Source organism: Epinephelus lanceolatus, chromosome 9 (genome assembly GCF_041903045.1).
Source record: "Epinephelus lanceolatus isolate andai-2023 chromosome 9, ASM4190304v1, whole genome shotgun sequence".
Lineage (NCBI taxonomy): Eukaryota > Metazoa > Chordata > Actinopteri > Perciformes > Serranidae > Epinephelus > Epinephelus lanceolatus.
In genome coordinates, this window is record NC_135742.1 from 1763611 (window position 1) to 1776801 (window position 13191).

Here is a 13191-nt window from a genome sequence, read left to right on the forward strand (position 1 = left end):
CTAAAAAATACCCAACCAAAATAATTAAATAACTAAAATTAAAAAAAATAAAAGATAAAAATTAAGATAAAAATAAACCAAAACAAACAAAAAAAACCAAATAGACAGATAAATTTAAAAAAAACAACCAAACACTCAGCCAAATAAACTAAACAAATAAAATTACAAAACTAAAATAAACCCCCCAGAACAACCCAGCCAAAAGGAATACACAAAAAACAAACAAAAATAAATTTAAAACAACAACAACAACAAAAAACAACCAACCAATAAAAATAAATAAATAAACTCTGGGAAAAAAACAAAACACCCACTGACAGGCTGGATACACAGAAGACAGTAATTATGAAAAATAATAACACATGGTTAAACTACCATAAATAATATTTAACAGTATTTAAAGAAAACTAGGTATACTAAATTTGAGTTGAGTTCTTTTGTCTTCATCTTCTTTTGTAAAGAAATTAAACATATATATATATATATATATATATATATATATATATATATATATATATATGTACATATGATGGTGAGAATAAATGAGTATACTGAAGATTAATGTTATTTAACACATGATGCAAATAACTGTACATATATATTTGTTATTTTTATTCTGTTCTATTATATTATTTTGAACACTGCAGCAACACTCCTCAGCTGCAGGAGGTTTGTGATTTCCACAACAGCAAAACTCTATTTTTCTTGAAAGAAAAGTTCAATTTAAACTCATGAAAATTAATTTATTATTAATTTATTATTGGAAACATCACTCTTCACAATAGTTGAAGTGTTTGTAGACAGATCTTTATATTGTGTGTTCAGCTGCTGCGCTCTGACTCAAACACCCTCTGTTCTATTTATCATTAACTGGTTTTAATTTATATATATGTTCTGTTATTTTCTCTTATATTAATAAATATAATCAGAAATGTTGGAGCTGTAGAGTGAAGCTGATCTCAGAGTTTTTTTTTGCGTGTCTTTTCATATTTCTGTGGACAGACCATCAGATTTCAGTCAGACTGTCTCTAAACGCTCCTGTATTGATCTCTGCTGGTGTCTGATGTCACTGAATAATTAATAGTTTGATATGTGGTGAACTGGCTGACTGTTTCAGTCGGACTGGGAGCTGTGGTCACTCTGGAAACAGAAGGACACTTCCAGGCTTCGTACGAGGCTCCTCTGTATTCTGAACACTGATGAAGAAGATCTAACTCACACTACAACTGTGTCAAAGTTCTGCATCCTTAAGTAAAAATATAAAAACTTGTTCTTTGTTTCCTGTTTAAACTTCTAATAATGATTAAAATAAAATATCTGAGCAGTTTAGAGGAGAAATGTCTCTTTGGTGGAGCTGAGACAGTTCATGAGGAGACTGAGTCCCTCGAACATTTTAAGCACCTTTTGTTGCCAATACTTTGGTGTGTTGAAGTTCAATTTTCAACGCAGAACATTTACCTGGAACAGAGTAAATATAAGCCCCGTCTCCACAGTAAAAGTTGTGGATGGTCCCAACAGAAGCGTTCCTTAGCGTCTCCATGTTTGGTCCCCCCTCTGTTGGGGTACCTAGCACACAGATCTGGTACTAAAAGGTGGAGCTAGAAACCCTGCAGTCTGATTGGTCAGTAGAGGACACTCACTCTGGTTTTATGTAACCTCTGTTCATACATCAGTAAACTACAACTATAAAATGAAAGAGAAAAAATAACTTCATTCACTGGGCCGACTGCCGGCAACTTTTAAGGTGGAACGTTAACTTGTAATGTTACTCAATGCATGAGTTGATGACGTGAATCCATCAGCACACCTTAAATTTCACTGTGACAACTTTGACCATCACTTTAGTTTTTATATGACACACACTTTTGGTAATGACTTTAAAAATATAGATGAATTTGGAGCGGATTATGTGAAGGTCATATATTCTAATCCTCACTTCCTGTGGGCTACAGCAACACTAAACCCCTGAGCTTGCCTGAGAAGGACTAAATGCACAAAGCTGCTATTTTTAAATATCCCATGGAGAGAGACTCTCACTGCAGCCTGTTCTATTTTGTTGTGAAAATGTGGGCGTGCAGCCTCGTTCTGTGGACGATAAACCAGGTGCAGACTTCCATCTGTGTCACCGCTGATGAGGAAATACAGTGAGTGCTGGACGGAGCAGTGAGTGACAACAACCCCGCCCACATTTAAGAGGACTGTCTGAACACACCGAGGGTCTAGGTACCATGTCTGAAGGCTTACTGCTGGTCCCAAAGGTGCTGGACTGAAAGTGTGTGGTGGAGACGGGGCTTTAATGTCACTCCATCCTCTCCACCTCCTGATGACACAGTCAGTCATACACTACGTCACTTTGCAAACATTGACATTAAATATATAAAATGTAAATAATTTGTGCAGAAATGTAGAGTGCCAACATTTCTTCTCCCTTCAGCAGCAGATTCCAGAGGAGAAGCAGACCTCAGTCCGTCTCTGGAGACAGATCAATTACAACCTAATGGCTCCTGCTGATCAATAATCTGATCGATAAACTGGAGGCATCGGGTATCAGAAAAAGGTCGACTCACGTCTTCACAGTTTCTCTCTGCAGCGCCGACTCTTCACATCAGCAGAGCAGACTGTTCACATGTCTGACACACAGAGCACAGGAAACAGCCTCTGACCCTTTCAGAATAAAGTGTCAGACAGACAGGTGAGCTCAGTGCAGCTCAGTTCAGGTGTCAGGGCGGACAAACAGGATCAGCAGAAATCTGAATGGACCTCTGAACAGAGTCGTCCTCCTGTTTGCTCTGCGTCTATTTTCAGATTATCTGTTTTTATTTCTGGGAAGTCGACGCTTCAGGAGTTTGATCTGAAATCTGACCAAAAAGTCAACATGAAGCTGAGCAACGTTCACTGTGAACGAGTCAGCTGACCACATGAACTCGTCCTGTTCACTGACGAGGAAACGACAGACACGTCTCTGAGCTTGTTTATTTCTCTTTTTCTCTGCACTGTGTTCTGTGTGTGTGTGTGTTGGTTATTAGTTGAGTATTTTTTACTGACTGCTCAGCGTGTTTATTGTTATTTGTCTTTTGTGTATTATTTTATCTTTTCTGTTTAATGGTAGTTTAGTTTTTTTGTCCACTTTTCTCTCATTTTTTTGTCATTGTCTGTTTCTCCAAACACACACACACATGCACAAACAGGACCTATTCATGCACTAAGTGGAGAAGTGTCAGAGCGAGTCGGTGCCTTGCTCAAGAGCACCTTGGCAGCCTCCAACTGCCCAGGAGGTGAACTGACACCTCTCCAGCTATGGAGCACGCTCCATATTTTGGTCCAGACGGGGACTTGAACAGGCGACCCCCCGGTTCCCAACCCAAGTCCCTATGGACTGAACTACTGCCGCCCCAATTGTACGTATGACCTCTCCTGACACCTTTCTAATTTTTTCCTTTTTACTTTTTAGATTTTATGCATCTTTACGTGTGAGCAGATAAAAAATAAAATAAAACTAAACTAAAATGAAATAAAACAGAATAAAATAAAATGACATTATATAAATTTAAATTAAACTAATTTTAACTAAACTAAACTAGAATAAAATATAACAACATTAAATAAATCTAAACTACACTAGTCGTAGTAAAATCCCCGTGCGACCCTAAAATCATTTCCCCTGTAGATCAGCATCATGAAAGAGTCGTCTGTGAAATAGTTAACAGGACAGCTCCAACTGCAAACAGGATCCGTTCTGATGTTTTTGATCCATGGAGGTTTTATATAAATAAAGCCTTCCCTCAAACTGAGAAAAGTGATTTAAAAATCTGTGATGTCATCTCAATATAAAGTCTACGAGACGTGCGGGGCCAGCACGAGAAACACAGCTGTGCATATTCAGTGGGTCACAAACCGCACAAGTAAATCTGGGAGCTGGAAACTTTACTTTACCGACTCATCTCTGGGTTTTAGGACTCATTCCTAGAGCCGTCTATAGCAGCTAGAAAGAGTCCCTCAGAATGGCGTTCTACGAAAATTCAGTTCATTAATTCAGCATCTGACCAAATGTCTCCCCTTCTGTTCCTGAGATATGACGTGAAACATGATGATGTCACAGTCAAGCTGACATTTGACCTTTTGACCTTCATTATTTCATCCTGTTAGACATTTGTGTCAAGTTTGGTCAAAATTAGTGAATGAAATCTTGAGTTATGGACAAAACATGTTTTGTGAGGTCACACTGAGGCTTAAAGAGACACCTCAGTCTGATTATCAGACTACACAGAGAATATGATCCAGTCGAGGCAGCTGATTCTCAGTCTGAAATATGAGCTGACATGAGAAACGTCTGGAGGACGATTACGGCCCAAAGCTGGTGTTGATCACAGCGGGACCGACCCGACTCTGCTGACTGCCTCTTAAAATACTCCAATCTGATTCACAGCAGCAGTGATGATACTTTAAACGGCTCTGTGATGAATTCTGATTGGCTGTCAGGAGTTACTTTGAAACCAGGTGAACGTCTCTTTCTGTGTCGTTTTCCGTGTGATCATAAACTGTGAGCGCTCCTGAATCCTTCGCCTCCGCCTCCGTACACTGTGACGGATGTCTTTAAATCTGTTGACCGCTGTGTGTTCAGGCTCTCGCTCAGCAGATCTGTGAGTCTGCTGGGACGGGGCGATAACTCAGTGGAATGCTGGGAGATATCTGAAGGTTGCTAGGTTACCACACCCAGCTGTCCAATCAGCTGGCAGAAATGTGGGAGAGACAAAGAGAGAGATGCTGCACTAAAATAGACCTCCCACCATCAGACCACCCCGACGCTGAGTGTGTGTGTTTGTCACATTGTTTCTAACACAACTCACACACACACACAAACACACACACACACAGAGCAGGGGTCACAGTCTCAGGTAAACCCCACCTGGTTGCCACGCCCCCCAGGTTATATCAAACTCAGGTTCATCCTGCCCCACAGACGTGATGACAGCTTTAGGTTTCTGCTGACACAGTGATGATTCCTACATTTCCCAGAGTTCCTTTCAGCAGCAGAGTGACAGCACTCGTTGAGCGGCTGCTGGTGTGTAGGAGGAGAAAGTGATAGTGAAAGTGTGAGTCACACTCCTGACTGATAACACAAACCGTTTCTGTGGATAAAAAACAAGATGGAGACAAACTGAAGACGAGAAACGGCAGAAACACCCAAACAGATATTTTAGATTTTATCTGTCTGTGCAGATTGTTAGAACGTTTTGATACCAGATTAGTATCAGTTTATCAATACATATTGATTCTGATATTTCAGAGTTTAAATACTGATTTTCTACATAGATGCTGTTTCTTCCAGGGCTGCCCCCCCGAACAGTCGACTAGACAGGTCATTAGTCAGCAAGATTTCACTGGTCGCTCAGTTGCAGAAACAACAAACAAACATGAAACTCTATGAGGAGCTGCACCTTGTCAGAATAAATCCAAACCTATATGACTGGAGCATGTGTGACTTTACTTTGAAAGGACAGACACAGGAAGTGTCCACGCTCAGCAGTCAGACAGGAGTCAGGTTAATCTCCAGGGCTGGTACCTGCGGTTATTCCACAGGCTAGTTAATAACATGTCGGGCAGGAAATCCAAAGTGTGGGATCATTTTGAGAAGGTGAAGGACGAACCCAAGGTGATATGTAAACTCATCTTCATTGGTCGACTACAAACATGACGTATCATGTGAAACATGGAAGTAGCTACATGCCCATTAGCCCACAGCGTCATTAACAGGCGGCTCGCTCAGTGTGTGACGTGCACTTGGAGATAAAATATAGGCCTATATTAATGAAGGTTCATTAGTACGGTTATTTCTCTTGAATTCAAAAACACACATTCTATGTCCTTTTCCTTGTGGTGTCAGTATTTTATCAAAGTCATACACTTCAGTATCGTGACAGCACCAGAGTGAACAAAACTTTCTGTAAATTTATAAAATTGCCAAAATTAAAACTTCAACAAGTCAACAAGCTACAGAAACAAAGTCGTGAGGGTCGACACTCAACAAGCAACATCAGCGCCTGCTAAATATCAGGTGTTTGGTGTTTTGCAATTTGGTGACAATTCTCAAACAAAAGCAGGAATTGAAATAATATAATAAATAATATACCCAGCATGAAGAGATAAAGGTCAGGTGGAACTGATTCACCTGCCAAACACTTCCGAAGGAGACAGTGGCAGAAAATGGAAATACTCGAGTACAGTACAGGTGCCTCAGATAAGTACTGAGGTGCAGTACTTGAGTAAATGTACTCAGTTAGATTCCTCCGCTGCCGCTCAGCAGAGAGACGCTAACTGGTCGTCTGTCTTCTTCTGTCTTTGTGTTGGAAACATAAATTCTCTGGTTTATATCAGTGAGGAGGTCGTTAGTATCGGTCACTGCATCTCTACACAGGAAACACCCACTGAGGTCCTGAGAACCAGCAGACGTTTTAGATTTACAACTCACACACACACACACACACACACACACACACACACACACACACACACACACACACACTTTAACTCAGTGTACAAACGACCCAACAAATTCCGTCTAAACTTTGGACATGTTCTTCCTCCTGACAGACGAGGTCCCCTCCAGCATCAGTTGTAGATGTTCAGGGACACTGTGTCATGTTGTTTCCTGTTTTACTTTGAAACTCACATCTCCTCTCGTTTCAGATCACTTCACTTCCTGCCCCTGTGTGTTTTCCCTCTCTGTTGATGACCTCACCTGTGTCTGATTGTCTGTGGCGCCCTGATCAGCCTCACCTGCGTCTCGTTATCCTTCCCTCACCACAGTATTCAGTGTGTGTCTTGTTCTCTCTCAGTGCCAGTTGGTCTCAGCTCTTTGTGCGTCTAATGTTCCAGTCTTTTGTTTCCCAGTGTCCTTTGCTTGTTGTTTTGGATTTAGCCTGTAGATTGACTCTGACTCATCCCTGTTGGATTTGTTTGCCTCCACTGATTGTCCTTCTCTGTACCGAACCACCATTGACCAGTAAGCCTGAGTTATTATGTATGTTTGAGTCCACTCTCACCTGGTTCACCAGCTGTTACACACTCTGCCGATTTAGGCTTGTTACATTCCTCGCCTCTTTTGAAAGTAAACTTCTGTTCTCACAGGAAATGTACAGTCTCTTTCAAAATAAACTTAAACCTCAGGTTAAAAAAAGGCAACAAAAGCACATAGATGGGTTTAAACCAAAACCCCTGGTTTGTCAACCTCGTCTCACTCTGAAGTCGTTTACTCACTCACTCACGCCTGGTCAGTGACTTGTGGCATCAGACACTGACAAAAAAAGCCATCCTTTTATGGTGGCGTGATACCGACCTCGTCACATGTCCACGTTTGGTCATGGACTTTCCACGTCCACATATGACGTCCAAGGTACCCTGGGTGTGTTGGTTGTTGACGTTCTGGGACGCTGTGTCAACTTCAGCCTGTTACATGCATTGTCTGTTTTCAAAATACACTTCTGTTTTCACAGGAAATGTACAGTTTGATACAGTCTCTTTCAAAATAAAAGGAACACATGGTTGGGTTTAGGAAAACAGAACAGGGTTTGGCTTTACAATCTTACGGGACACAAACACTGCTCTCTAGGGTGAAAGTCGGTGTTTGCTGGACTCATCCACCACCACTTCCACCCGCCCTAGTCAAACTTTCGCTGCCTTAAATTTCATCCTTGTCCCACCATGTTTCCCCCTGACGCTGCCAGACGCAGTTGAACTATAATGGCAACCAGACGTGTATCACGCCAACGTTGAAGGACCCCTTTTGTTGTGTATTTCTGACACTTAAAGTCACTGCCCAAGCGCCGGATTTCGACAACTTCAGAGTGAGACCGGACTCAAACAGATCAACTTCAGGCATGAGGGTCCTGCGGGACAGAGTCTGGGCTTTTCTGAGCTGCCTTCACAAATGGTTTCAGTCATTGTAGATCTTAACAACAACTCACAGAAACAGCAAAGCAGACATGTCTCACTGCAGGATCCAGATCTTTGTCAGAACTTGTCATTTTCAGCGTGGAGGTTGTTAGTGCAAACGTTGTTTCCTGTAGTGAGGGGGATTTGGAAATGGTAACACGCAGATAGTGGAAGGAAGGGATAATGACAGATGAAATCAGTGGCCCAGTGGCAGGTTCATAGTCACAGTCTACATCTGATGAGTCAGACTGTAATACCACTAAAGGGTCCCTCTGTGTGTCTGTATCTGAGGGCCACCTTCTAAGCGTTGGTATTTGACAAGTTGGGAGTGAAACTAGACTGAAACGTTTAATGCCTTGGTGGTGCATTCATGGACTGTTTGACATCTGAGTGTTCAGAATCTTGGGCTGAAAGTCTACACTATTTTTTTCAATTTTTTGTTGAGTTATCTTTAATTTTCTATCAAGTTTTTATGCAAAAATAAGCACTGGGATGACGTTCATTGTTGTTTTCTGTTCAGTAGATGATTCTTTAAACCCAAATATCTGAGTGTTCACGAATACGGTGGCCCTGAGAGCTCAAAACACAGAAAAACACAACCAATGAAACCTTTCAGTTTGCTTCAGCTGTTAACAAAACAGAAACTGCTGCTTGTAGTGTTGTTACAGAAAGAGTCGGGATATTCTTTAAAATATGATCCATGATCTGGAGAGACAATGGAGACAATTCTAAGAGTAACATCAGCCAGCTAATGCTACATTAGCCTGTTTCACAGTTAACTGTGTGTTTTGACAGTTTTCAGATCAGCTCTGCGGCTCAGTTTTCAGCAGATTTATCTGCAGCTACAAATGTGAAACTTCCCTCCAGTTTCCATCTGGAGGTTCAAAGCTGCAGAAAGTCCTCTGATTGTTCGTCCTGCCGAGGTTTCAGGCTGTTTGTGTCATCAGAGAGTTTTAGTCGAGTCGTGATGCAGTAAAATGTAAAACATGTTGATGCCTGAAGCTGTAAGTGGGTCAGAAAACTGCTGAGTCACAGCTTCACGTTCACAGCTCTCACTGATTATTCTCATTATTCTGTCCCTTCAAACATCAACTTCAAATGTGCTGCATTTTCACTTTTTCTAATGTCAGAGTAAGACGACAAAACAGGTGAAGAGCGAAGTATTCAGATCCTTAACTAAAAGTACAAATACATTAATGTAAACACACGTCAATACAAATTAAAGTCCTGCGTTTAAAATCCTGATTAAAGTGAAATACTCGATGAGCACAAGTACCTCAAAACTGGAGTTCAATACAGTAACTTTCCATCACTGAAGTACTGGACATTATTATGACATCACACACCTGTAATATAAAGCATTAGCTAACACTAGCATGTTACACAGGTAGCAAACATGACCTGACCCAGCGTTGGCCCAAACTTGGGCTGTGTCTGGTTGCCCAGCTGAGACTCAGGATGAATGATGCCCCAGGATCAGGTCAAATAATGTATAATAATGGCCTGAGTCAGCTGCCATCACTGGGCGGTTATTAGACATTCCCTGGACCAGCATTGGCACAAACTCAGCACGCTAGAAGAGACAAGTCGGGCCACATCTGGCAGCCTGACTTAGGATAAATGATGTCTCACTGGGCTGTTATCAAAAATTAACTGGTCCGGTATCAGCCCTAAATGGGCAAACCAAAAGAAACAAGTCAGGCTGTGTCTGGTTGCCCAACTCAGCTGAAACTCAGGATGAATGATGCTCCAGAATTAAGCCAAATGATGTAATAATAATAATAATAATAATAATAATAATGATGATGGCCTGATCCTGGCTGCCAACACTGGCCCAGTAGTAAATATTACCTGGCTCAGAATCGGCCCAAATTTAGCATGCTAGAAGACACAAGTCGGGCCACATCACGGTTGCCAAACTCAGTCGAGACTCGGTATAAATGATGCCCCATAATAAGGTAATATAATATAATATTAATGACCTGATTCCAGCTGCCAACACTGGGCCGTCATCAAATATTACCTGGCCCAGCTTTGGCCCAATATTCAGCATGCTAGAAGAAACAAGTCGGGCCGCATACGGTTGCCCAACTCGACTGAGAATTGAATAGGGCCAAATGAACTTGCTTGACTCCGGCTGCCAACACCGCCAGCACCTGGCCATTATCAAATATTACGTGGCCCAGCTTTGGCCCAAATTCGGTATACTAGAAGAAACAAGTTGGGCCCAACTCCGCTGAAACTTGGGATGAATGATGCCCCAGGCCACGTCAAGTTGCTTGACTCGGCAGAGACTTGGGATGAATGATGCCCCAGAACTGGGCCGGATAAACAGGTCTGACAGTGGCTGCTGACGCTGACGTCACAGGGTAATAACCTAGCATGCTACACGTTCTCTCCACATTCAGGACAAACTTCATGAACTCTTCACTCATTTTTCATCCAAACACTGAAGGTTCATGAGCTGACACACTCTGCTGAGGAGGCTCAAAGAAATAAATCAATGAGATCGATCAGTAAAGTATTGATCAGATCTCAGACGTCATGTTTCTTGTCTGTAACCTTCAGCTCAGCTCAGTTTCCTTCTGACTCAGATACAAAAAATCACAAGACACAACAGTTACAGCAGGCTGCGTGTGTGTGTGTGTGTGTGTGTGTGTGTGTTATCTCGGCTCACAGAGACGTGACCACACCCAGACTGTCGTCGTTAAGGTAACGGCTGCAGTCATTGGCCGTCACAGACGACATCACAGCTTGTTTTGGTGAAGTTCTGATTGACAGAAGCTCAACTAGACACACACTCTCCACACGTCTCCTTTTTTACCTCCTTATTTCCTTCCTTCAAAATCCTCATCTCCTCCCTGACTTCTCTACCTCCTCTTTTCCTTCCTAACATCCTCCGTCCTTATTACTACCCTGTCCTTTCCTTTCTTTTCTCTCATTTCCTTCCCTACTTTAGCTACTACTCCCCCTTCTTACCTCCTCCTTTCCTTTCCATACTCCCTCATTCCCTTGTCTTCCTCCTTCCATCTTTTCCTTCCCTATATCATTTTCTTCCAAATCTCCTCCTTTCCTACCTCATCTTTTCCTTCCCTACCTACTCCTGTCCTCTCCTTAATCCTCCTTTCCTTCCCTATCTCATTATTGTCTTTCCTGTCGCCTCCTTTCCTTCCCAGTGCCTCCCTTGTTCCCACACTCCCTCATTTCCTTTCCTCTCTCCCTCCCATCCTTCCTCCTCCTCCCACCTGTTGTTTCATTATCACCAGCAGTTACATCATATCTCTCTGTTGTCATGACAACAGCTCCAGTATGAAATGCTAAATTGATGAAAGCTCATAAATGTAAACTGAGATCACTGGTTTGATGTGATGCCGTCGCCATGACAACAGAAACGAACAGGTGATGTGGGTCATGTGACATCACCTGGACTGGAATCAGCTGGATCGTTGTGCCGTTACGTGGACGCCATGTTTGTTTTGGTGGTCGGCTGCGACGAGGTAAAAACAGACCTGAGGTCAGACTTCAAAACATCCATAGCTCCTACCCTGTCTCCTTTCCTTCCCTGCCTCCTTCTTTCCTTCCCTGACTCTTTCTTTACTTGACATACTTACTCTTTCCTCTCCTGTCTCCTACCTTCCTCCCCTGTCTCCTTTTTCCATCCCTCACTCCTTCTTTCCTTTCCATAGCCATACCAACTCTTTCTTTCCCTGTCTCATTCCTTCCTTGACCTAATTAGCCTTTCCTTTCTTAATGTCCTCTCTGTCCTTACCTCCTTCTTTCCTAGCCATACTCCTTCTTTCCTTTTTTCACTCCTTCTCTTCTTTACATACTTTCTTTTTCCTTTCCTGCCTCCCTTCTTCCTTGACATACTGCCTCTTTCCTTCACTCCCTCCTTCTTTCCTAGCCGTACTCTTTCTTTCCTTCTTTCACTCCTTCTGTCCTTAACATACTCCCTCATCTCTTCCTTGTCTCCTTCTTTCCCTGAGATACTCCTTCTCTCCTTGCCTGTCTCCTTCTGTCCTTGATATACTTACTCCTTCTTCCCTGTCTCTCAATTTTAGTCCTTGTCTCCTTCCTGCCTTGACATACTCCCTCTTTTCATACCTGTCTCCTCCTACCCTTCCCTGCCTCCTTCTTTCCTTTCCATACTCCCTCTCTCCTTGCCTGTCTCTTTCTTTCCTTGACATACTCCATCTTTCCTTAGATCACACCTTTCTTTCCCTGACTCCTTTTTTACCTTTCCAAGCTCCCTCTTTCCTTCCCTGCCGCCTTCTGGCCTTCTTTCCTATCCATACTGACTCTGTCCTTGCCTTTCCTTTCCTTGATCAGCTGTGACTCAGGAACACACCTGTCATCACGTGATCAGCTGTGACTCAGGAACACACCTGTGATCAGCTGTGACTCAGGAACACACCTGTGATCAGCTGTGACTCAGGAACACACCTGTGATCAGCTGTGATTGGTTCTACGGCTCAGGTTTTATTGAGACGTCTCAGTCAGGTCAGACAGTTTCCTCTGCAGCTCAGAGTGGTGAAATAAAGACTCTGCAGAGCCGCACGTTTCACAGTGTCAGCGCGAGAGAGACTTCCTGTTCTGATATCAGAGACGAAGCTCTTGTTCTGTCGTATCAGCAAACACACTCAACTTAAAATTCCTGCAGCAGAAAATCACCTGACAGAGCTGACAGCGAGAGGACGGCAGCCTGAGCGCCTGCAGCCAAAACAACACAGTACAACACTGAACCCAACACACACACACACACACACACACACCAGCAGCAGCAGCAGCACCGATGGCTGAGCCCGTGGCCTCATTCCTGCAGCATCAACAACCCCCCCTCAGCCCCCCCGCGGCCCCCTGCTGCTCCCAGAGATAAGAGCTGAGGCCTCCGTCTGCTGCAGGAGCACACCAGTTATCAAACACCATGAGCCGTCAAACCGGTCTGAAACCAGCTGCAGACCTGCAGCAGGCTGACCTCTGGTCCCCTACAGCTGGGCTGGGTCCTGACCTGAGGGTCAGGAGGGAACGAAAGAAGGAGTGGAGGAGCTAGGGAAGGAGAGTAGGACATAGGCAAGGAAATAAGGGATGAGGAAGTGCCCTCCTTCCTCTCTGACTGCCCTCAGGAAATCAAATCCTGCTTCTCCTGCAACTCCCTAAAATCAAACAGTGATAAAACTGAGTCACTTCCTGTCGGCACCAAATCCACCTCAACAAAAACTGACCGTTTCCCAACTAATAGCAATAACTCCTTAGTTTCCC

At 43.1% G+C, this 13191-nt stretch overlaps 1 protein-coding gene across 1 annotated transcript in view; it reads right to left on the reverse strand.

The window, feature by feature from the left end:
- The window catches only part of LOC117252650 (dematin-like), a 38815-nt gene that overhangs the window by 15128 nt on the left and 10496 nt on the right, over positions 1-13191 (reverse strand). The window lies entirely within an intron of this gene.